At 42.6% G+C, this 24,291-nt stretch overlaps 1 pseudogene; it reads left to right on the top strand.

Annotated features, from left to right (window-relative positions):
• Positions 1–5,475: 5,475 nt before the first annotated feature.
• The window catches only part of LOC119542525, a 91,616-nt pseudogene continuing 72,800 nt past the window's right edge, over positions 5,476–24,291 (top strand).

Here is a 24,291-nt window from a genome sequence, read left to right as displayed (position 1 = left end):
GTTGTCGGGGGCTGGAGAAAGGGGTAATGGGGTGCGACTGCTTGATGGGTGTGGGGTTCCTTTTTGGAGTGATGAAAACGTTCTGTAATTAGATAGTGATGGTTGTACAACACTGAGAATGTGCTGGAAGTCACTGAATTATAAACTTTAAAATACTTAAAATGGTGAATTTTATGTTAAGTGAATTTTACCTCAATAAAAAGAAATTATTTCTTCTCAAAAAAAAAAAGGGTTAAAATGGGAAATTTTGTGTTATATATACATTAACAAGATAATTTGTTTCATTCTTCCTGCAGGCAGGCAGGCAGGAAGGAAGGAAAGGAGGGAAGAAAGAAAGAAAGAAAATCACCAAAGATTCAGGCCCAAAGAGACTCTCGAGTTGGAGTGCTCAAATTACTTGCGCTGAAGTTATTGCTAAACCAGCAGGGTTATCATTATCATTGATCTGCAAACCAGCTGGGTCAGGAATCAAATACCAGCGATATTACAACACGCAGGTGCAGTATAATTAGGCTAATTAGGCCCATTTGGGGAAAAGGCCAATCTACATTAGTGAAAAGCCTGAATTAAACAAAATGCAATAAAATGAAACTGCTTTAAAAGATTTCCTTACCACCTTATTTTAAACTTCTCATCTATATGGTAAAGAAAGAATTTATTAAAGTAAATTTGGGGCTGACCCCTATTTATCAGAACTGAATGAAATTATGTTTTTTACTCTTATTATAAAACTAAAAGGGACCAAAGTAAATAATTTCAACTTCTGTCACTACCCAGGAGGAATGAAAGCATAGTATTTATCATCAAATCACATGCAAATAAAAGTTTTTCTTTCATTAACTAGAATTATTAAACAGCATAAGAAAAGATCTGTGGAAACATGACAAAATGATCAAAAGTAAATATAGCTATGTAGAAGCCAAAGTATTCTTCTGTAACTAGAATATAAAGTTCCTATAAATTGTATTTATAGAAAACTCATTGAACCATTCTTACTAAATCTCCTTTGCAGCTAGACCTTTCTAAGAATGTTTATATCTGGACTTCCCTTGTGTTATTCAGAGCAGTTCAGCAGAAAGGTTTGCTCCAGCAAAATCAGTCTTGAATTAAGACCATGTTCTCACCAAGTCTTACTGAGCTCTCCACTCTGAGTTGCAAAGTATTTGGTAAGCCGCTTTAAGGGAGAGTCATTCAATCCTCTGACACAATGCATCACAGAGAACCTACACTGGGCATATATTTGTGTTCTTTAAAATTAAAAAATACTCATGCACAAAGTAAGCATTTTCCAGGATCCTTTAGCCTAATATGGCTAAAAATGGGAAAATATGGGTCAATTTTTGCTTAAAATTGTTACCTTCTTAAGACATTTTGGATAAAGATTATGGGATAATTCATATCTTAATACCCAGCTGTCTTCAGGTTACGTTTTGGTCCCTTTTATTCTCTATTTGCAAAGTTCTTTGTTTTAAATGCAATTTTGAGATACATTCACAAACCATATAATCATCCAAAGTATATAATCAGTTGTTCACAGTATCATCATGTAGTTGTGCATTCATCACCACAATCAATTTTTTGGGCATTTTCATTACTTCAAGAAATAAAATAAGAATAAAAGTAAAAGTATGAAAGAACACCCAAAACATCTCATACTTGCCCCCATCATTCATTTATTTTTTGTCCCCCTTTTATCTTCTCATCTGTCCATACACTGAACAAAGGAGTGTGACCACAGTTTTCACAATCTCACTGTCACACCACATAAGCTATATAGTTACACAATCATCCTCAAGTATCAAGGATACTGGACAGCAGTTCAGCAGTTTCAGGCATTTCCCTCCAGCTATTCCAATACACCAATAACTAAAAAGGTCGGCTCCCTTTTTATAGACAAAAGAAGTGAACACAGAGGTCTCAAGCAGAGCCAGAGATGGACACCCAAGCGGATCATTTTCTCCTGTGGGGAAGTCACAAATTCTCCCTGCCTTCACGTCCACCACTTACCTGTCTGTAGGGCTAAATCTGTTAGGTACACATAGGGTTGAACAACTAAGTGTCTAAATGCAAACTTATTTTAAAAGGCTGCCTGACCCAGCAATTCCACTCCTGGGTACATACCCCAAAGAATCCAAAACAGGGACTCAAACAGATACTTGTATGCTAATGTTCATAACCGCTTTATGCACAATAGCCAAAAGGTGGAAGCAACCCAAGTGTCCATCAACAGATGAATGGATCAACAAAATGTGGCATATCCATGCAATGAATATTATTCATCCGTAAAAAGGAGTGAAGTTCTGATATATATGACAACATGAATGAACCTTGGAATTATTATGCTGCATGAAATAAGCTACTTATATGAGGTCAATTCATAGAGACAGAAAGTAGATTAGAAGGCTCCAGGGGCTGGGGGATTGGGAGCTGCTCAATGGATACAGAGTTTCCATTTGGGATGATGAAAAAGTTATGGAAGTAGTGGTGATGATAGCATGACATTGTGAATTCACTTAATGTCACTGAATGGTACACTTCAAAATGTTTAAAATGGTAAATTTAATTTATGTATAATTTACCCACAATAAAAAAAGAAAAAAAAGACTGCCTAAGGTTCTGATAAGTTTTCGAATATGCTCTGATATTTAATACATAATAAATATTGAATGTCAATCATTTACAAAGATTATAACAAAATGCATAACCCAGAACCCAGCTGTGCTGGTTTGAATGTATTATGTCCCCCAAAATGCCATTATCTTTGATGCAATCTTGTGTGGGCAGATTATTAGTGTTGATTAGATTGTAATTCTTTTGAGTGTTTCCATGGAGATGCAACCCCTCCAACTGTAGGTGATAGCTCTGATTGGATGGTTTCCATGGAGGTGTGGCCCTGCCCATCCAGCACAGGCCTTGATTAGTTTACTAGAGCATATACAAGCTCAGACAGAAGGAGCAAGCTTGCTACAGCCAAGAAGGACACTTTGAAGAAAGCACAGAAGCTGAGCGAAGAGCTGCAGATGAGAGAGTTTGAAGACTGCCGTTGAAAGCAGACTCTTGCTCTGGAGAAGCTAAGAGAGGACAAACACCCCAGGGGAAACTGAGAGTGACATTTTGAAGAGGAACTACAGCCTAGAGAGGAATGTCCTGGGAGAAAGCCATTCTGAAACCAGAACTCTGAAGCAGATGCCAGCCACATACCTTCCCAGCTAACAGAGGTTTTCTGGACACCATTGGCCATCCTCCAGCGAAGGTGCCCTATTGTTGGTGCATTATCTTGGACACTTTATGGCCTTAAGACTGTAACTTTAACCAAATAGACCCCCTTTATAAAAGCCTATCCATTCCTGGTGTTTTGCATTACAGCAGCATTAGCAAACTAGGACACCAGCATTGTAAGGAAACAGAGGACATGAAAATGTTGAGTTGATAAATGCTGCCCGGGAGTAATATCCAGAGTGAATGCTGTGCCTTTCATATAGCAGGTGGCCTTGCAGGCTGTTTGTTTCCTTGCATTTTAGAGTTTGGCACGGTATTCCTTAAATGAGGATTATCAGATAATAATAATTATGTACATGGGCTTAATATTTTATAAACCTATAATTTTAGAAGAAAAATCTTCCTACCATCGCTTTTTAAATTAGGGGCACATATAAACATCTTACAGAACTAGCATTCCATGAAACACAGTTTGGGAAATGTGTTTTTGTGTAAATCCACTAAGTTTTAAGCATATGAGCATTTTTCTTTTCCTCCAAAGTTTAAAAATCCAGTCAAGAATATAGTGGGCACAGTCTGGGGTAAAGCTTATAGGTTTTTCTTATAAGCAGAAGTCAGGAGATTCTGAGCAAATCATTTCATTTCTCCAGGTCTTAATTTCTTGCCCCAAAAGGCTGGGGTTTAACTCACACCAGGATCTACAAAATGGCCCTTCACTGGTGCATACTGGTCAACCTCCATGCCTCACTGGACAAAAGCCCCTTAAATTACTTTCCCTTTTTGGCTAGTTTTGGCCTCATGCTTTGGGCCAACTCCATGGGGCTTTTCCACACAGGCCGTATAATATGCCTGGGGCCAGGCACATGGATACTTAATGAACTCTTTGCTGAATGAATCAATGACCTTATAAAGCACATACAAATTACTCTGGCCTGGCAGTGTGGCGTTATCCGGAAAAATGACCATTGCAGGGAGCTGGCCTGGAGAACTTTCTAGCCCTGCTGCAGGGCACCTGCTTGAGCTGGAGCCTGACATGTACCTTCCTGTCTGGTAAGAGGTGTTGGGAACCCTGTCCTACCTTTGCCATGGAGGTTACAAAGACCCACTGGGCATCACCAATGGCCTGGAGCCTGAAACAAATATCTCTGTATAAAGTACCAATGTTACAGAGAATGTTTGTCAGACTTTTAAAGCACTTTGCCTTTCCTGTCTTTTATTTATCTGTTAGTATAATTCCGAAGCCAATATCTTGGTTTGGGCCTGACTTGCAGAGCTTGCCAGGAACAGAGGAGAGAGAAGTGGTGGTGGGTGAAAATCTATAACTGCAATAAGTGTGCTTCTACTGACACCACAGGCTTACTGTGAAATTGATACCCTGAGTCTAGGCTTGGTTTGCCATAAATATAAAGTACACCTTTGGGCTGGCTGCCTGGGAAGGGCCTAGGAGAAGCTGTCTTTAATAGGAATATCAGGCAAATCAACTGCTGCCCACGGCCTAAATAAAAGGTGATCCCCCCTTACTTCCCTTCTGCTTCTAATTTTGCAGGTATGTGTTAGAAGACGGTACTAGCAATCACAAAAGCCCTATCTTGCCTTTTCAAAAGCAGTAATAGGGAAAAGCAGATGCTGAAAGCAGAGTCACAAATTCTACAAGGGGTTTCCCGTAGGGGACTAGGGCGATCTATTTAGCATCAAACAAATGACTTCAGCTTTCCGTCTAAAACACTGTTTGTACAACCACCGTTGAAAAAAATAACATAAAACAAGGTCGATCAGGACGTCGTGTAAGAGGGGCGCTCAGGCAGGGAGCGTGCGTCCTGGGTGGGCACAAGTCGGGTGGCGGGGGGGTGCCCGGAACAGCTGAAAGGAGCCAGCCTGTCCTGCGTCCATCCCGGGCCCGGCCTGGCGCGCCCCCCTGGCTTCTGCAGGCACAGCTCTGCACCAGCGCGCTGTCTGCCCCTCCTCACCGGGAGGCGTCCCCATCACAGCGGAGAGTCGTTGGGAGTTGCTTCCACCAGCCTTTCCAGAAGCCTCACCGCGCGGTCTTCAGCCAGAAGTTGCCTGTCTGGGAGGAAATGCGGAGGCAGATGGGGCCTGGGCACCGCACCTCGGGCTAACCAACGGGTGACTGCTTCGCCACGGCTCTGCTCCTCCTCGCGCCGGCCTCGCCCTCCGCCCGAGGCCCGGGAGCCGAGCCTGTGCGACGGTGCCATGGGTCGCGACACCTGCCTTCTCTCCGAGCATCTCTCATCGCCCATGGGGCCAAGGAAGAAGCCATCCCTAGCACCTGCCTTCGGTACCGCCGACCTGGGACGGGAAGGAGACCATGGTCAGTGATCAGGGCGCCGCCTCTCCTCCCGGCCGCCTGTGCGCCCTACCTGTCCGTCTGCGCGGCGGCCCATCCTTCCCCAGGGCCCCGCTCCCGAGTCTAAGAGCGATGCCACTGCTCCAGCCTTGGGGGATTGCCGTCAGAGCTCTGGGTGCATATTCTCAGACCGTTAGTTTTGTTTTTGTTTTTTTTTTTTTTTAACTTTTTTGGAGTATAATTTACACCCCCAAGTGCACGCATTTGAGAAATGTATACTCATGTAACCGCCACAGGGTGCATTTTTTTTCTGTCCTCACTATTGTCAAACTTGCATCTATAGAAAGTGAATTTAATGTCCAGAAACATCCAAAAGTCATTAAAACTCATCTTCATTCATAAGGATATTGATCAAAATAAATAATACATTTAGGACCAAAATAAATAAATAAATAAAAAATAAAAACCCCAAACCAAAACCAAACTCAAATATAACCAGTAGTTATTTTGTCATGTGGCTCTGACTACCCTGAGGATTCTTTTTAAGAGAAGTTCTAGAAGTATTTCAATCACTGATAGCAGCATCCAATGTGAACATTCTAAAAAACCACTAAGGGTGTAAATAACACTGGATATTTTGTTGGGGAAAAATGTTTCATGGTTGTACTTCATATTTCTCATGTACTTCTACCTATTTTTAAAACCTTCAAGGAACCAAATCTTCCTATTCAAACTTCACTGAAGTCTAAGCTCATGGGGTTACCAAAACACAGGTGACATGAAAGAGCATAATTGTAAAGTTTTCAGAGATGATACCTGCCCTTTCTGAGTAGGCCCGTCATGCCTCATTCCTTAATGCAATATTCAGTTACCTTTTGAGTGGAAATGCAAATCCTTACTACAGTGTATTTTGCCTCAGTACTGTGTTAGTAATGAAAGCAGCTTTGTCTATTAGCACTTAGCTCAGGCCATGGACCAGCCTCAGCCTTTAGGAGAAGTAGCTTCTTCCGTACAACTCTTAGCCCCATTTTGCAGTGAGGGAACCAAGGCTCAGAGAAGTGAAGTAACTAGCCTGGAGCGGCACAGCAGGCATGTGGCAGACCAGGGCTCCTGGGCCTGCGCATATATGCTGGGGCACACCCCTAACAAAGTAGCTCTCAATCAAGTCACTGCACCTTTTTTAAGTGGGGATCTGGGTGAGAAAGCACTGCCAGTGATAACTTGCTCAGGGCCCCAGGCAGTGGTCAGTAGCGTGAGCAGAGCATTTGGGGCTGCCCCGGGTCAGTGGTCCTAACCCTCTGCAGGTGATGGACCTCCAAGGCTCCAGTGAGGGCTCTGGACACTGTCCACAGTGTGCATGTGGGTACCCACACACAAACTTCCACAGGATCACTGCAGGGTGTGGGACCCAGATTGGGGATGTCCCCTGCTCCCTGCCCCCATCCTAGATGAATTTCTCCTTTACCTGAAGTTTTAGAATTTTTGATCCAATAGTTCAGTAATTGAGATGTTTAGAATAATAAATCACTTTTTCTTCAAGATTAAATATCTTATTCATCCTTGCTTCCTTGTATTTTCCTCTATCTTTCCTCTCTGCAACACAGAACTTCTGCTGAAATTCTGAGAATTATTTTGTCTGAAACTCAAGGTTTGATCCCAGTAAGAAGCTGGCACCTAGCAGCAGGTTGGCAGAGCCCTGAGATGACTGGCTGTGAACATTCATTTATTTGCTTCTCTCACTTATTAAGGACTTAGGAGGTGCCAGGTGCTGGGGAGTCAGCAGGGAGCAAAGCCCAGGCCCCAGCCTTCCTAGAGCTCATGTTCCAGCAGAGGGAGACAAATGACAAACACATATGAAAAAGAATGAAATTTTAGTTTCAGCATGCTCCAAGGTGCTGGTGCAAAGGGAAAGAAAAGGTGGAGTGGGAGGGGGGATCTGGGAGGTCAGGGTGCTTTTCCTTTTTAAGTCAGGTTGTCAGGGTAGACCTGTTGGGAAGGTGATGTTTAGGGAAAGACTGGAAGGAGATGGAGTTGCTGGTCACATAATAGCTAGAGAGGATAAACTTCGGGTCCAACACTGCCAGTGTAGAATATGCCAGGTGTGTTCCAGGGGCCAGTTTGGTTGGAGGGCATCAAGCAAGCTGAAGTCAGTCCACAGAACAGGGTTGTGCATTGGCCATTGTAAGGACGCTGGCATTTACGGAGGAAAAGGGGGTGGGGTGCATCGCAGGGTTATGAATAGGGCACCACTCTGGCTGCTGTGTTGAGAATAGGTTTTAGGAGACAAAAAACAAGAGCAGGATGACAAGTTGAGATGCTACAGCAATACTCCAGATGAGGTAGGAGGGTGGCTTGGACTGGGCTGGTAGCATCAGAGGTGGTGAGGAGTGGACAGATTTGCATTTATTTTAATGCAGAGCCAATACATCTTATGACAGACTGGATGGAGGGGGAAGGAGGAGACGGAAGAAAGGATGACTCAGGGTTTTGACCTGAGTAACTGGAGGGATGGTGCTGCCAACAACTGAGAAGGGAATAAGGTGAAATAAGTGGCCTGCAGTCAAGATGCAGGATGTGGATTGGGATGTGCAAGCCCAAGGTGGACGTGCAAGCCTGAGGTGGATGTGCAAGCTTGAGATGGACATGCAAGCCCGAGATGGATGTGCAAGCTTGAGATGGATGTGCAAGCTTGAGATGGACGTGCAAGCCCGAGATGGATGTGCAAGCTTGAGATGGATGTGCAAGCTTGAGATGGATGTGCAAGCCCGAGATGGATGCGCAAGCTTGAGATGGATGTGCAAGCTTGAGATGGACATGCAAGCCCGAGATGGATGCGCAAGCTTGAGATGGACATGCAAGCCCGAGATGGATGCGCAAGCTTGAGATGGATGTGCAAGCTTGAGATGGACGTGCAAGCCCGAGATGGATGTGCAAGCCAGGCTGTTGAGAAGGCAGCTGGACGCTTGAGGACAGTGTTCAGAGAAGAAGTTCAGGCCAGATGTGGGAGCTGTCAGGTATCGATGGTTTCAAAGCCGTAAGACCTGATGAAGAAGAGAAAAAGTAAAATAATTTTTAAAAATTTAAGTTCACATTCTTGCAGCAATGTTAATTTCACCCAAAGAAAGAAAAGATAATAAAAATATTCATTGGGACTGTTAGGTCTGGAGCCATTCAAGAATTCACACAATGCAGCGAGTCAAAGTTTAAGTATAAAGTTGAAGATTTATTAGAGGAAGAAAGCAGGTGGGAGCCAGCAGAAAAGAAGAAAAAGATAATGGCTCCCGCTCTCTATCTGAGAGCAGCATTCTTTAACAAAAAAGGGAACCCACGTTGGGTAGGGTGCCTGGTGTGATGTTCTGTGTCTCGATTGGGTGAGCGCTTATCTAGTTTTGGGCTGATTGGTTGGTAGAATTCTGAGACAATGTTCTTTTTAGGAAAGCAGCTGCATTATCTAACTGGGGAGAGCAGGCCTTTTTGGTTGTTTATTTTATGGGCATCTCTGACCTTGTCTTACCCACCTTTGAGGGGCCACTGGGACGGCCTTGAACAGCTTTGAACAGCCTTCATTCTTTAGTTTATGGGGCACCTGTTTTCTTGGGAGATAAGCTGTGGGGCCCCTGAGTTGGAAACTCCTTTTACATGTTAGTTTCTTCTTCTGGGATCTAACGTTCCTGCCTTTTGCTTGTAATAAATTTGGCACAAGTCTGGGCTGTATTAGGGTTAAGGCTTTAACTTAGCTTAAGGCAACTTTTTGCAGGGGCTGGGGCATCGTTTTTCTCTTTGACTGCTTCTGGCTGGGCGGGGTCGTAGTTGGGGATAGTTGTCTTGAACTAAGCTTTAGCATTATTAAATTGATGTTTATCCAAACATCAGTTTTCTGCTGGAACTGGCTGGTAGTGAGGCTCTTTCTGTGCAGGAGCAGACCTTCAAATCTTTGTTGTAGCAGGAGCATGTTTTCAGAATTTTGCTGGTAAGCTATGGCTGCTATTGAACTATTGATAAATTTAATTAGACATTGTAAGAGGCAAGGAGCAAAAAGAAAAATTAATATAAGGATAATTAATGGCCCAATAAGGGGGAGTAGAATAGCTCACACAGGCATGGAGAAGAATGAAAGAAAATCTGATAGAAAGTTTTTTGTTTGTTTGTTTGTTTTTTAACTAGATAGAAGAGAGAAAGCTGTCTGGCCAGCATTTTCTTGTTATTTTTAGTTTGTTTTTTTTTTTTTTTTTTTTTTTTAATTTAGGCTCACTTTTTAAGGTTTTGATTATGAGACTATATGGTTACATCTCTCATATTTTACCATTGACAATACCGGGAAAGTTCTTGGGAGTAGAGAATAAGTTTTTGTTGTTGAGCTAATGAATGCTCAAGTTTTTCCTGAGCTGCATTAGGTGTCAAGTTTACGGTACCATACATGCTGTCCCCTCATAGGAGCAGGCTTTAGTGTTAATTACTAATTGTTTTTAGGTTTCAACCACATCACACTGGCAATCACAGCTTTGGGAGGTATCTTCTTTGTACAGTTGTTGTAGCGCAGCATCGTTGGTCTTCTGGGAAACAGGACGGTGGGCTTTAGGGTTCCATTGGGCTGTTGTATAGTGCCCTCTAGCACTATGCAGCAGAGCCAGTCTGGAGGCAGTGTTTACTGAAAAGCCAAAGTGATCAAGTCTTTTGTGTTAGGCAGAGACAAAGGTGTCTGTAGTAAAAGGTGTTTGCAGTAACAGCATGTGTCCATTTACTTTTGGAGCACGTCCATGTGACGTGGTTGACACCCTTATAGCTTTAGGGACCACAGAAATGGGTCTTACCAATAACTCTGATGGGGAGAGAGCATGCAGGCACAGTACTAGGAGCTTGGTTTAAACATGCAAGCACTTTAATTAAAATAGAGGTCTAGTTTTTCTCTACATTTTTACTAGGGTTATGTTAGATAATGGGTAGAACATAATTTATATACTTGCCTCTTTTTAAAAGATTTTCTTTGTTATAGTTGAAGAGGAAGCTTTGACTTGTAACTAACTGCAAGCACTTTCAGAGAAGCATCAGAGTAAAACAATGTAACTTATAAGGAAATTTGGCTGTTTTTGTGACAGATAACACTTTAAAAATAATGAAATTATAACTAGCAGTACAACATTGTTGTTTGATGTTATGCACATCAGTAACCAAAAGGTTAGAAGTTTCTAATTTTTATAACATTGTCTAAACATTTCTTATGCAACTTATAACATATTATATGAATTTAATTATTTCTTAGTAGTTTATTTATATATTTTTTCCCAACGTGAAAGAACAAATTCTTTGTAACTGTTCGGAATAAAAAGATATTTTTTTAAGGTTTGTCCTTGAGAAAGTACCATGGGTTTGCTGCTAGAACACAGGTGTTGTGAAAACCATTGCTGATTTTTAAGCCAAAATGGGAAAGGAAAAGACTTAGCTCTTTTAAAAGTGAGAAGACAATATTTTTAAAGGACATGATAAAGTTAACATAGAGTGCAATAAATTTATGAAAGTATTTTGTTTTCTTTATATATTCCAGATTTATTACAGTGATTATTAAGTAATTGATGGATATATTTATTTGAGGTATGGATAGCTTAGAAAACAAATATTTTTATACACTTACAAAGTTTTATTTAATATAAAATGAGTAAACATAGTTTCATTTATTGGCTAAACGAGGCTGTTAGAGGGACTTTGTGTTACTGTTACAGGTTTGTTTGTTACACTTTAAACCTATGGTTTTTATTAGAAAAGGCCTGAGCCTTATTAGCTTGTCATTTAGCCAGTTTGGGATTTATTAAGTAACCTCCCATTCAGATAAGAGTATAGGGACAGATAATAATTCAAAAGTAAAGATGCTTAATACAAGAATTTAAATAAACAATCAAGGACATAATAATGTTAACATAAAGTGCAAGAAGTTATTTTGATAAAAGAGACTTTTTGCATCCTACGCTGATTACTTAGAAAAACACTTTTACAACCTTTTGTTAAGAAATAACACCTTAATAATTTAAGGAAACTTTTTCTTTAATAAAAGCAGCAGGAGACCTTAACGTGAGGAGCTTGCAGTACAGTGAGGAATGTTTATATCGTATGAATTATTAGGTACATACTTACAACACTGATATTAATTATTGCTTCGGGTGGTGGCCAAAATATTTAATGCTATTTTGTCTTATAAATCTACTTTTTCTTTAAGTTGTGAGTCTCTCTTTTTAAGCAATGTAATTACTAGTTTTTGACCACAGAAATAATTGTCTTCACAAACTTTTTACAGCCTTCTGTATCTATCTTTCAACCTTGACTACAGAAATAAATTTTCCACTTGACAAATCTTCTACACCTTTCTGTATCCATCTAAGCTTTATCCCACATTCCTGTCCTTAAACAATCAGTCATTTAGGACAAAGCTACTTGCCTTTTTCCCTTAATTAGAAAAACATTCTTTATACCTTCTATACAACATGCAATTACCACTAAAATCAAACTTGTTAGAATGATGCTAAATACTTAAAACAAAACATTCTTTATAGAGAGAGGAAGTTAAAGTCTTCCTTATCAGATTCCTTAGTAGAGACATTATTTTATGACACTGGTTTGACAGTTTGCATTTTTGCTGTTTTTTAAATTGTATTAGTTACTTTTGATGTCTTTCTAGCAATTTTAGGTTTTTGCAAGGACCCTTTTGACTAGGTCTTTTGACTTTTTAATTTTAAAACTGATAGGCTAGCACATTTACATTATTTTTTTTTATTTAATTGCTTTGGAAGTTTTGATATTAAAGCAGATGTGGAAGTCCACTTTTTTTTTAAACTGTAACTTTTCTTTTAACTTACAGATTTCTTTGTCTTTCTTGAGACAGTTTGCTATAGCTAGCCATACCACACATAAAGGCCAGCTGGCTGCAGCTATAGCTCATTAATAATTTTAATGATACTTTGTAAATTTAGACTAATTATTAAGAATAGTTTTTAAGAAAGATATAGCTGGCATATTTTAAGAGTTTGCCACAGCTGAGCAATAGCAAAAGAAATTATAAAGACAAAATACAGGAGTAGGAGCTGTTTAAATGTAACTGGCTTTTTACACAAATGCAAATTGTGCAAACTGCACAAAATTTAAAACGAGAACTACAAATTTGGGTTACACTTAGTGGGGCTTAAATTCATGTATGCATGACTTTTGGATTAACTTAATCAGCCTTAGTACACAGTAGACTAATTGAAGCAAAAGAAAGTAAAGTGAAGATAATAAACAAAAAATCACACACTTATCCAGCAAAGGGAAAGTCCTAATTGCCACGCTACCTTAACTCAGATGCATTTGGTGTTTGTCTGCGGTGGGCACTTCCACCTGTACTTTCTAGTCCTGGTACTCTAGGAAAAATTTCTGGATAGCTGAGGGGAGCTTTACAGCCCATGAGACATGGATTAGGGTATTTGAAAACATGGTTTTAAATAGGCTTACCTGATGTTTTATGAAATAGAGAAATAAGTTTTCTTTTGTTAAGGGAGAAGGAAATTTCTAAGTAAGTGACTTGTGGCTTAGAAAATTGTTTTTTACTTTTGGAAACTTTATATTCTTTCTGTTGGAGGTAGTTAAGGAGAGTGATTATTTTTGCAGTAAGGTTTTAGGGGAGCTGCATAGTAGGAGGTTATTTACATATTGAAGCAGCTTACTGGGATGTAAATTTAGTGTTTGTAAATTAGAGGTTAAATGTTGTTAGGGATGGGGGTAGGTTTGGGAAAGGAAGGGGTTAATAGTAAACCGGTAGAAGACAGTAACTTGAGGAGTTTTTGCCTTATTCATTTATCTTCTGGTTGCACCAGTCACATGCTCCAGGCTTGCACTGCACCCCCCTGCCCAGAAGAGGAGGGCTGAGTGGGAGATGGGAGAAGAGGCGCGCAGATGGCGAACAGACTGCATGCGGGCACGGTGAGGTGGGGGGGCATGATGGGATGAGAAGGGAGGGGAAGGGGTTAAGGATAAGGAGAGGGGAGTGGAAGGGGTTAAGGGTGTGGGAAGGGGAGTGGAAGGGGTTGGAGAGGAATTGGGAGGGGGAGTATAGTTATGAGGGGGATGGTTTGCAAGGTTAAAGAAGCCAAAGCTGTTTAAAGGCTTTTCAGGGTTAACTCTTGTAGAAAGGAAAGCAGAAGTCTTAGAAGGCCTTTTTTTGTGAAGGTGGAGGATTTGGTAGGGGGCAACAGAGTGGCATAAAGATAGCCAGGATGGAACAGTTTAAGATTAGAAGCTACAGACCACTTGTCATTGTGCCAAATAAAATTATTAAGTTCAGTGAGAATTTGCCAATCAAAAGTGCCATTTTCTGGCCAATGTTTTTGTTGTTCTAAAGGATATTGCAGCCAAATTGTATTACAAAAGTGGATGAGTTTTTTTGCTTTTATTTCCCCTTTTAATTGAAGTTTACTAAGATTGCAGATTAAACATCTGAGGGGAGTAGATTTAGAAGGAAATTCAGTTTTGGAGCCACTGAAAAGTGACTGTATATTACCTATGATTATTTAAGAAATTTGAAAGGCTTGAGGTTTGTTAGGGAACTTCGCTCATCAGAGGCTTATAGAGATCGCCTATGGGAGACTCATGGCCCCCCCACTTCTTTAGAGACTTACGGTTTCCCTGTAGGGACTTTTGCTCATCAGAGGCTTACAGAGATCCCCTGTGAGACCCCCATGGTCCCCCGGCTCCTTTAGAGGCTTACAGTCTCCCTGAATGAGACTGACACAAATTGGGGCTACGCTGATCACAGGCTTACGGAGATTGCCTGTGGGAGACTCATGCCCCCCACCCCGCTCCTTTAGAGACTTATGGTTTCCCTATAGGGACTTTTGATCATCAAAGGCTTATGGAGATCCCCCTTGAGACCCCCACAGTCCCCCTGCTCCTTTAGAGGCTTACAGAGGCCACCCAAAATGTTGCTCAAGTGAGACTAACGGCCCAGATTCACACGACCACCTCAACAACGAAGCAGGCATCCCCAGTTTGTCATTGAGGGTGAGGAAATGCATGCAGTCTTTCGCCCAAGGCATCCCTCAGATTACTTTGACTGCTGCAATGGGGAAAGATGCTCCCAGAGTGTCGGAGAGTTTTGACTGAGTGCTCAGGTTTTCCTAGGCTTACAAAGCTGGGCGTTGCATTAAAGTGAGCAGAGACGCCACCCAGAGGTGGGCCGGGTGTCCCCGGGACACCAAACAAAACTCTCAAGGGGGGATCTGGGCAGAAAGATGTCACTTACCTCCCTAGGGCCAAATTAGTTATAGATATTTGAGAGCTGTGTGGGTGAGCCAGCATCGCGTCAAGGTGGTCTGAGTTGATGGATTCAAGCCACTGAATGCATGCAAACCTGAATGGCTGTGTAGTTCAGGGAATGGAGTTGACTGGGAGGCTGCCCCATTGCCCTGAGGGGCCAGGAAACTTAAACCTCAGTCAAATCTCCATCCTGGGTTTTCGGCACCACGCCAGAGATATAAATGTGGGAGCTGTCAGGTATCAATGGTTTCAAAGCCATAGGATCTGATGAAGAAGAGAAAAAGTAAAATAATTTTTAAAAATTTAAGTTCACATTCTTGCAGCAATGTTAATTTCACCCAAAGAAAGAAAAGGTAATAAAAATATTCATTGGGACCTTACAGAAAATCACAAGTTACCACATATAAACTTGGTATAAGCTGTAACGGGATGGGTGAAACCTTCTGCTCTTAGTTGGGCCTCTTCCCCTTGAACCTGTTCTTTTTAGTCTTTAAACAGTTGAGAGGTTTTCCAGGGAGATGGTGGAACGGGCGAGGCAGAGTTCAGCCCCCCACTGCAGAACACCTAGAGGAAAGTCAGAAAATGACTGGGACAGCGGCTCCAGGGTACGAGCGTCCAGAGAGGGGCTTCTGCATTACACAGGGAGGACCTGGGTGAAAAAGCAGAGAAATTATGACTCAGAGGACAGGGTGAGTTTATCCAATCATGACCCCACCTCTGCAGGCAGCTGCGGAGGTCCTGCCTCTCAGCTCCGGAGCCCGGAGCTCCCACCTGGGAACCCAGGAGACAGCAGCCTCCTTTTACCACACACAGAGAGTTTGCTGGGTGCACAGAGCCTACCCCGGGCTCCTGAGGCAGGGGAGGGGAATTCAGAGCAGAACGGATCTGACAGTTGGCCATCGAGAGACACTCTGGGTCCCACTGCCCATATCCTTGCTCCACGGAGGCCCCAGCACTCATGGAGAGGTGGGGACGAGGGAGTGAGCTGCAATGAGTGAAGAAAAGAAAGAAGGGAGGAAGACAGGGAGAGAGAGAGAGGGAGAGAGGGAGAGATGGGGAAGGGGAGGGGAAGGAAAGGGGGAGGTGAAAGGAAGGGAGGGGAGGGGAGGGGAGGGGGAGGGTAAGGGGAGGGGAGGGGAGGAAAGGGAAGGGAAGGGAAGAGACAGGAGGGGAAGCCTGGGAGTTACAAGACCCATCATAACCCATCGCCCACAAGTGGATTCTCTGCCAAGGTGCACAGTGCCCACCCCCCATCCCTGGGGTTGGTGGCTTTCAGTGCGCCTGGAGACCTGTGGCTTTGACTGGGTTTTCTCCTGGTCTGGACACTGCCCAGCTGGCTGCCCCAGTCAGGGAGGTGGGGCTTCAGGGGAAGAGGTGGCCCAAGGGTGCCATCTGCTGGGAAGACAGGGAAAGTGCACTATGGCAAACTGCCTTTAACAGATCTTCAAATAGTTACACCTCCTGCATGAGGCCCTGGCCTTGGATTGGCTGGGATTACTGACAAACCAAGTGCCAAAGGAGACCTTCAATGCAAACCCAAGTGTATTAGTCAGGGTTCTCTAGGGAAACAGAACCAACAGGAGATATCTATAAATATGAAATTTTATAAAGTGTCTAATGTAATGATGCATGAGTCCAAATTCTGTAGGGCAAGCCACGAGCTGGCACTCTGATGAAGGTCTTCAATGAACTCCCCAGGAGAGGCTGGCTGGCTGAAGAAGTGAAGGTTCTCTTTTCTCCCTTAAAAGTCTTCAACAGATTGGATCAAATCCAGCTGATTGAATTCTCTCATTGCAGAAGACACTCCCTTCATTGATGTAATCAGTCACAGCTGCAGCCAATTGACTGATGTGGTTTATTAACCATGCATAAATGTCCTTGCAGTAATGGTTAGGCCAGTGCCTGCTTGCCCAGACACATGGGCACCATCACCTGGTCAAGTTGACACATGAACCTGACCATCATAGTCCACCCCTGTCAACTTGGCAGCTATACACATCACCTTAAGCCATACTTCATCTCTAAATAGAACACAATAACAGACATATGATTTGCCTAACAATACTCAGCTGTCCCGAGTACAACCAGAAATGCATTAAATCTTTCCAGAATAGGGTGCAAGTCCTTGGGTACCATTCACTCTTAAACTTGATATCCTATAACTTAAATACATCACAGTCCTCGTTTCTGTAACTGGTCATGTGGTCATAGTTCATATTTCTCACTACCTTCTTCCACTACCCATTCCATGTTCCCTTCACCCTCAGCAAGCACTTCAGCTGGCCATGGTTCTTTGCCTGTGGGGTGACCCAAACCTTCATTCCTGAAGTTTTTGGGCCATTGGTAGTCCTGCCTGGATTGGGTTGTTGTAGTTTTCCATTGACTTTAATCACAGGGCATGATAGTACTAAGAGATGCCCCTAGGAGATCTCCTGTATTCCAGGAAAACTCTTCTTTACCTCCATTGTGTAGTTGCAGTCTTATTTCCCCTTGATAGTCAGTATCAATCACCCCAGCCAGTACAGTAATCCCCTTTCCTGCCTGTTGATTCAGAGCATGAGAAGCCCAAAGTTGTCAGGTGGCAGTCTTGACTTCCAGTTCAGTGGAATCATTGTTGTGTCTCCTGGTGGGAGCACTCCTCCTTTTGGAACTAAGACTTGGAGACCAGCAGAGTTTAAGGTTGCAGGGACAGGAAGCAAAAATTTTTCTGGTGGATCACTAGGAGTTATAGTGAGTGGTGTCACTCCCATTTCCACCCCTTGATTCCTGGACCCATGAATCTGGCTATGGGAGAAATAGCACCATAGAGTAGACGCTGACTGAGAGCATACACAGCCTCCTAGAGAACATTCCCCCAAGGCCTGCAAGGTGTTGCCACCTAGTTGGTGCCATAATTGAGTCTTCAACAGGCCATTCCACTGTTATATCAACCCATCTGCTTCTGGATGAGGAGAACATGGTAAGACCAGAGAATTCCATGAGTATGTGCCCATTCCCACACTTCATTTGCTGTGAAGTGGGTTCCTTGGTCAGAAGCAATGCTGTGTGGAATACCATGATGGTGGATAAGGCATTCTGTAAATCCACAGGTGGTAGCTTTGGCAGAAGCATTGTGTGTAGGAAAGGTAAAACCATATCCAGAGTATGTGTCTACTCCAATTAGAACAAATCACTTCCCCTTCCATGATGGAAGTGGTCCAATGTAATCAACATGCCACCAGGTAGCAGAATGATCACCTCAGGGAATGATGCTATATCGGGGACTGAGTGTGGGTCTCTGCTGCTGGCATATTGGGCACTCAGCAGTGGCTGTGGCCAGGTCAGCCTTGGTGAGTGGGAGTCCATGTTGCTGAGCCCATGCATAACCTCCATCCCTACCACCATGACCACTTTGTTCATGAGCCCATTGCGCAATGACAGGAGTGGCTGGGGAAAGAGGCTGATTGCTATCCACAGAAAGGGTCATTTATCCACTTTATTATTAAAATCTTCCTCTGCCGAAGTCACCCTCTGGTGAGCATTCACATGGGACACAAATATCTTCATGTTCTTTGCCCACTCAGAAAGGTCTATCCACATACCTCTTCCCCAGACTTCTTTGTCAACAATTTTCCAATCATATTCCTTCCAAGTCCCTGATGATCCAGCCAAACCATTAGCAACAGCCAATGAGTCAGTATACAAATGCACTTCTGGCCAGTTCTCCTTTCAAGCAAAATGAACAGCCAGGAGCACTGCTTGAAACCATGCCCACTGGGAGGGTTTCCCCTCACCACTGTTCTTCAGGGACATCCCAGAAAGGGGCTGCAGTACTGCAGTTGTCCATCTGTAGACTAGGCCCAAGTTTTCTCTACCTCAGTCAACTGATTGTAAGGAACTCCCCAAGAGGCCATAGCTGAGGGCTGGGAAAGAGAAAGTAATGTGGCAGGAGTGGAGGTCATGGGCATTAGGGCCACTTCTTAATGTAAATTACTTGTACCTTCAGGACCCGCTGGAGCTCTGTCTCATATATTCCACTACCATTTTGCGATGGAGTGCTGCTGTGCATGCCCAACTTTATGGCTTAGCAGGTCAGACAACCCCCAGCTCATGATAGGCAACTCAGTTCTCATGGTAACTTGGTGGCCCATGGTTAAGCGTTCTGTCACTACCAAGACCCAGTAGGAGGCCAAAAGCTGTTTCTCAAAAGGAGAGTAATTATCTCCAGAGGATGGTATGAGTTTACTCCAAAATCTTAAGGGCCTGCAGCATGATTCTCCTATAGGAGCCTGCCAAAGGCTCTAAATAGCATTTCTATTTGCCACTGACACTTCCAGCACCATTGGATCACTGGATCATATGGTGCAAGTGGCAGAGCAGCTTGCACAGCAACCTGAACCCGTCACAGAGCCTCCTCTTGTTTTGGCCCCACTTGAAACTAGAAGCTTTTCTGGTCACTCAGTAAATGGGCCGGAGTAGCACACCCAAATGAGGAATATGTTGTCGCCAAAATCCAAAGAGGACAACTAGGCATTTTGCCTCTTTTTTGGTTGTAGGAGGGGCCAGATGCAACAGTTTATCCTTCACTTTAGAAGAGATATCTCAACATGCCCCAGACCACTGGACACCTAGAAATTTTACTGAGGTGGAAGGCCCCTATATTTTTGTTGGATTTATTTCCTATCATCTGACACACAATAAGCCTTACCAATAAGTCTAGAATAGTTTCTACTTCTTGCTCAGTATGTCCAATCAACATGATATCATCAATATAATGGACCAGGGTGATGTCTTGAGGGAGGGAGAAGTGATCAATATTATGGACAATATTATGACATAGGGCTGGAGAGTTGATTTCCCACAGAGGTAGGACACTGAAGGTATACTGCTGGCCTTGCCAGCTGAATGCAAACTATTTCTGGTGGTTCTTACTAACAGCTATTGAGAAAAAAGCATTTGCCAGATTAATAGCTGCATACCAGGTACCAGGGGATGTGTTGATTTGCTCAAGAAATGATACCACATCTGGAACAGCAGCTGCAATTGGAGTCACCACCTGGTTAAGCTTACAATAATCCACTGTCATCCTCCAAGACTCACCTGTTTTCTGCACAGGCCAAATAGGAGAGTTGAATGGGGATGTGGTGGGAATCACCACCCCTGCATCCTTCAAGTCCTTAAAGTAGCATTAATCTCTGCAATCCCTCCAGGAATCTCGTATTGCTTCTGATTTACTATTCTGCTAGGCAGTGGCAGTTCTAGTGGCTTCCACTTGGCCTTTCCTACCATAATAGCCCTCATCCATGAGTCAGGGAATGTATGTGGGAATTCTTCCAGTTGCTGAATATATCCCAATTTTGCATTCTGGAACTGGGTAAATAACCACAGAATGCATCCAGAGACCCACTGAACCCACTGTGAGATGGACCAGAGCTAAAACACCATGGATCACCTGACCTCCATAAGCCCTTATTCTGACTAGTGGACCAGTAATGTTTTGGGTCTCCAGGAATTAATTTCATTTCTGAGCCATTGTCTAATAATCTCCCAAATATCTGATCATTTCCTTTTCCCCAATGCACAGTTACCCTGGTAAAGGTCATAAGTCTCCCTGGGGAAGGCTGGGAGGACCATTAACAGTATAAATTTTTGGCAGTGTAACAGGATCCTTCCCCAAGGGTACATGGTCTTCCCCTCATTCAAGGGGCTCTGAGTCTATAAACCGTCTCAAGTCTGGGAATTGATTAAGGGGCCATCACTCTCTGTTTTTGTAATTCAAGTTAGACTTTTTTTCACTTGTCCTAGAAATCTTCTGCTTATACAGATCAAATAAGAATTTAGTAGACTGCCCAATTATTTTACTGCTAGGTACTCCATGATCTATTAGCCAATGCCATAAGTCTCTGTGAGTCAGATTATTTTGACTGCTGTTTTGAGCCTGCTCTCCATTATGGTAGCCACATCCACCTTGTCTTTGGTGATTAACTGCTGCTATGTGGCTTTTACCAACCTGAGATCCGATTATCCACATCGTAAGGATTCCAGCTCAGTGACAGCAGTTCCTACAGTAATATCTGACCTACAGAGAAGGGCACTACAGAGCTCTTCAGGGATGATGGAGCTAGTCTCACAAATTTATTCCTCACAGTCCTGGTAAAAGGTGTGTCCTCCAGACATTCCTGGGGTGTGTGAGCAGGTCTTCCATGATAAATCCACTCTAACGTTCCAATCTCTCTAAGCCTTTGAATCCACTCCTCGACATTATACCAGTGTAGTGCTGGCATTTTGACCTCAGGTAATGTTGGACACCTTTTGATCCATGTTTCAGCCAACCACCCAAACTGTTAATGCCCTTTGTAACCCCTTGAGCTATAACATTGAATGCAGAATCTCTGCTTAGTGGGTTCATATCAGTAAATTCAGCCTGATCCAACTTTATATTCCTTCTACCATTATTCCCCACCTTTAATATCCATTCCCAAACATATTCCCCTGATTTCTGCCTATATAAATTGGAAAACTCATGCAGTTCTTTTGGAGTATAGCATACTTCCTCATGGGTCACACTTTGTACTTCATCTCCCAGGGCCTGTTGGGACTTTAGTTTAGTTATAGGTCTTGAAGAACAGAGTGAGGGTGGGGGTGGGTCATGAAAAGAATTAGAAGTATCTTTCAAGCCAGTTACCTACGAGCATTCTCTCCAGGCAGAGGAGTAAGGGCTGCTTCCTTAGGGGAGGTGATTACAGGATTAGCAGTCACTGAAGGGTTAATCTCTTTAGATGGAGGTTGGATGGCAGGCTCTTCAGTGCAGAATGGAGTTGGGGAAGCTGTTTCCTCAAGGCAAGCTGCAGGTTGGGTAGCTGTCTCCTCATGGTAGACTCTAGGTGTGTGGGGGGGCTGTTTCCTCAAGACAGACCACTACAGGTATATCTAGCAAAGACTCAGCAGAGTCCAGGGTTCCAGTGTCCTCACTGCCATTATTATCAATCCATATGTGCCCATCCCAAGTTTCAGGATCCCATTCTTTTCCAATCAATGCCTTTACTTTAACAACAGACATCTTGCAAGGTTGAGAGTTTACATTGTAAATCTGCTATTTGCAAAATGAGACTCTGAGTTTGGTTTTCAGAGATCTCAAGTCTGTAGCCACAGGAAATAAGATTTTCTTTCAAAGCACACATAGAAATCTTTACATCTGTCAAATGCCATTTCAGTTTCAAATTTGAAGCCTTCAGCTCATCCCTTTCTCTTATAACTATATCCAGCAAATCTAAGAACAAGCAGCCAAAATCATTATACCTCTTAAAGCCACAAAATTCTGTTAAGGTGTCAAAAACACTTGTGTTTTTTCTTGCCTCATACAAAAGTATGATTAGGAGAATCTAATGGTGATATTTTGCATCTCTCCATTGCCAATTCATGCCATGGACTGTCAGTGCTCTCTTGATTATTGGCAATAGAGTCATTAGTGCCTTTGAATCTAATCAGAGTAGAAAACCTATTGTAAAAGCCCATTTTAATATTCTGTTTCTCAAGAACCTCTCCCAGTACCAAGCTGTATTAGTTAGGGTTCTCTAGGGAAACAGGACCAACAGGAGATATCTGTAAATATGAGATTTTATAAAAGTGTCTCACAAACTGTGGAGATACATGAGTCCAAATTCTGTAGGGCAGGATGTATGAGTCCAAATTCCATAGGGCAGGCAGCATGCTGGCAATTCTGATGAAGGACTTTGATGAACTCCCCAGGAGAGGCTGGCTGGCTGATGAAGAAGGAAATGTTCTCTCTTTTCTACCTTAAAAGTCTTCAACTGATTGGATTAAATCCAGCAGATTGAATTCTCTCATTGCAAAAGACACACCCTTCATTGGTGTAATCAGCCATATATGCAATCAATTGACTGATGCTTTAATAAAGCAGCCTTCTAGTTTATTAACAAGTCAAAAATGTCTTTGCAGTAATGTTTAGTTCAGTGCTTTCTTGAACAGACACCTGGGCACCATCACCTGGCCAAGTTGATACACGAACCCAACCATCAGATCAAGCAACTACAAAATCTTAGATGAGTAAGGGAAATCAACATTCAAAATAACCTTATCAAGATAATCAAATGCCTGCAAATCAACAAAAAATCACTAAACATATGAAGATGCAAGAAGATATAACCAAGCCAAATGACCAAACTAAAAAGCCAGAGGAGACACAGAAATTAGAACAACTAATCAAAGACATTCATACAAATCTCCTAAATACCTTCAGTGGGTTGACTAAAGACATAAAGGGTATCAAGAAGACAATAGAAGAGCTTAAAGAAGAATTTGAAAGAATAAATAGAAAAACAGTAGATCTTACAGAAGTGAAAGGTATTGTAGATCAAATTAAAAATATACTAGAGACACACAGCAGCAGATTTGAAGAGGCAGAAGAAAGAATAAGCAAACTAGAGGACAGGGCAACTGAATTTGAATGCATAGAAGAACACATGGTGGAAAAGATGGAAAATTTTGAAGTCATCTCAGGGAAATGATGGACAGCATGAAGCAAACAAATGTAAGAATTCTTGGTGTCCCAGAAGGAGAAGAGAAGAGCAAAGGGCTAGGAAAATGATTTGAGGAGATAATTGGGGAAAACTTCCCAACCCTTATAAAAGGCATGAATACACAAATCAAAGAAGCCCAACAAACTCCAAATAGAATAAATCCAAATGGACCCACTCCAAGACACATACTAATCAGACTGTCAAATGCTGAAGAGAAGGAGAAAGTCCTGAAGGCAGCAAGAGAAAAGCAATTCATCACATACAAGGGAAGCCACATAAGACTAAGTTCTGGCTATTCAACAGACATCATAGAGGCAAGAATTTTTAAAATTCTGAAGGAGAAAAATTGCCAGCCAGGAATTCTTTATCTGGCAAAGTTGTCCTTCAAAAGTGAGAGAGATTTTAAATTTTCACAGACAAACAAATGCTGAGAGAAGTTATTAACAAGAGACCTGCCCTGCAAGAAATACTAAAGGGAGTTCTATCAGACGAAAAAAAAAAAAAAAAAAAAAAAAGACAGGAGACAGAGGTCCAGAGGAGGGCACAGAATTGAAAATTATTAAAGGATAAAAAGAGGGAGAGGTAAAAAAATAGAACTGACAAATAAAAACCAAAGGATAGTTAGTAAGATGGCAGCTAGGTGAGACAGGGCAAAAAAAAACAACTCCGTGAAAAACACTAGATAAAAACTAGAAAGTGACCCAGAATACCAGTTACAGTGATGCACCAGCTGAACAAGTTCTGCTAGTTCCACAGGGGCCGTATACTTGGTGAAACCAGGAGTCTGCATTCTGAAACGAGTGAGTAAGCTGGCTGGAAGACCCGCAGCTGCACGGCGTTGTGGGGAAGTCAGGGCTTGGCATCTGGAGGCCGACTGGCTCTTTAAAAAAAAAGAGAGAGAGAGAGAGAGAGAGAGAGAGAGAGAGAGAGAGAGAGAGAGAGAGAGAGAAACCCAGGAGCAGCTGCAGTTGT

This window comes from Choloepus didactylus, chromosome 8, assembly GCF_015220235.1.
Source record: "Choloepus didactylus isolate mChoDid1 chromosome 8, mChoDid1.pri, whole genome shotgun sequence".
In the NCBI taxonomy this organism is placed as follows: domain Eukaryota; kingdom Metazoa; phylum Chordata; class Mammalia; order Pilosa; family Megalonychidae; genus Choloepus; species Choloepus didactylus.
Note: the sequence above shows the minus strand (reverse complement) of the source record. Positions and strands in the feature narration are given on the sequence as shown.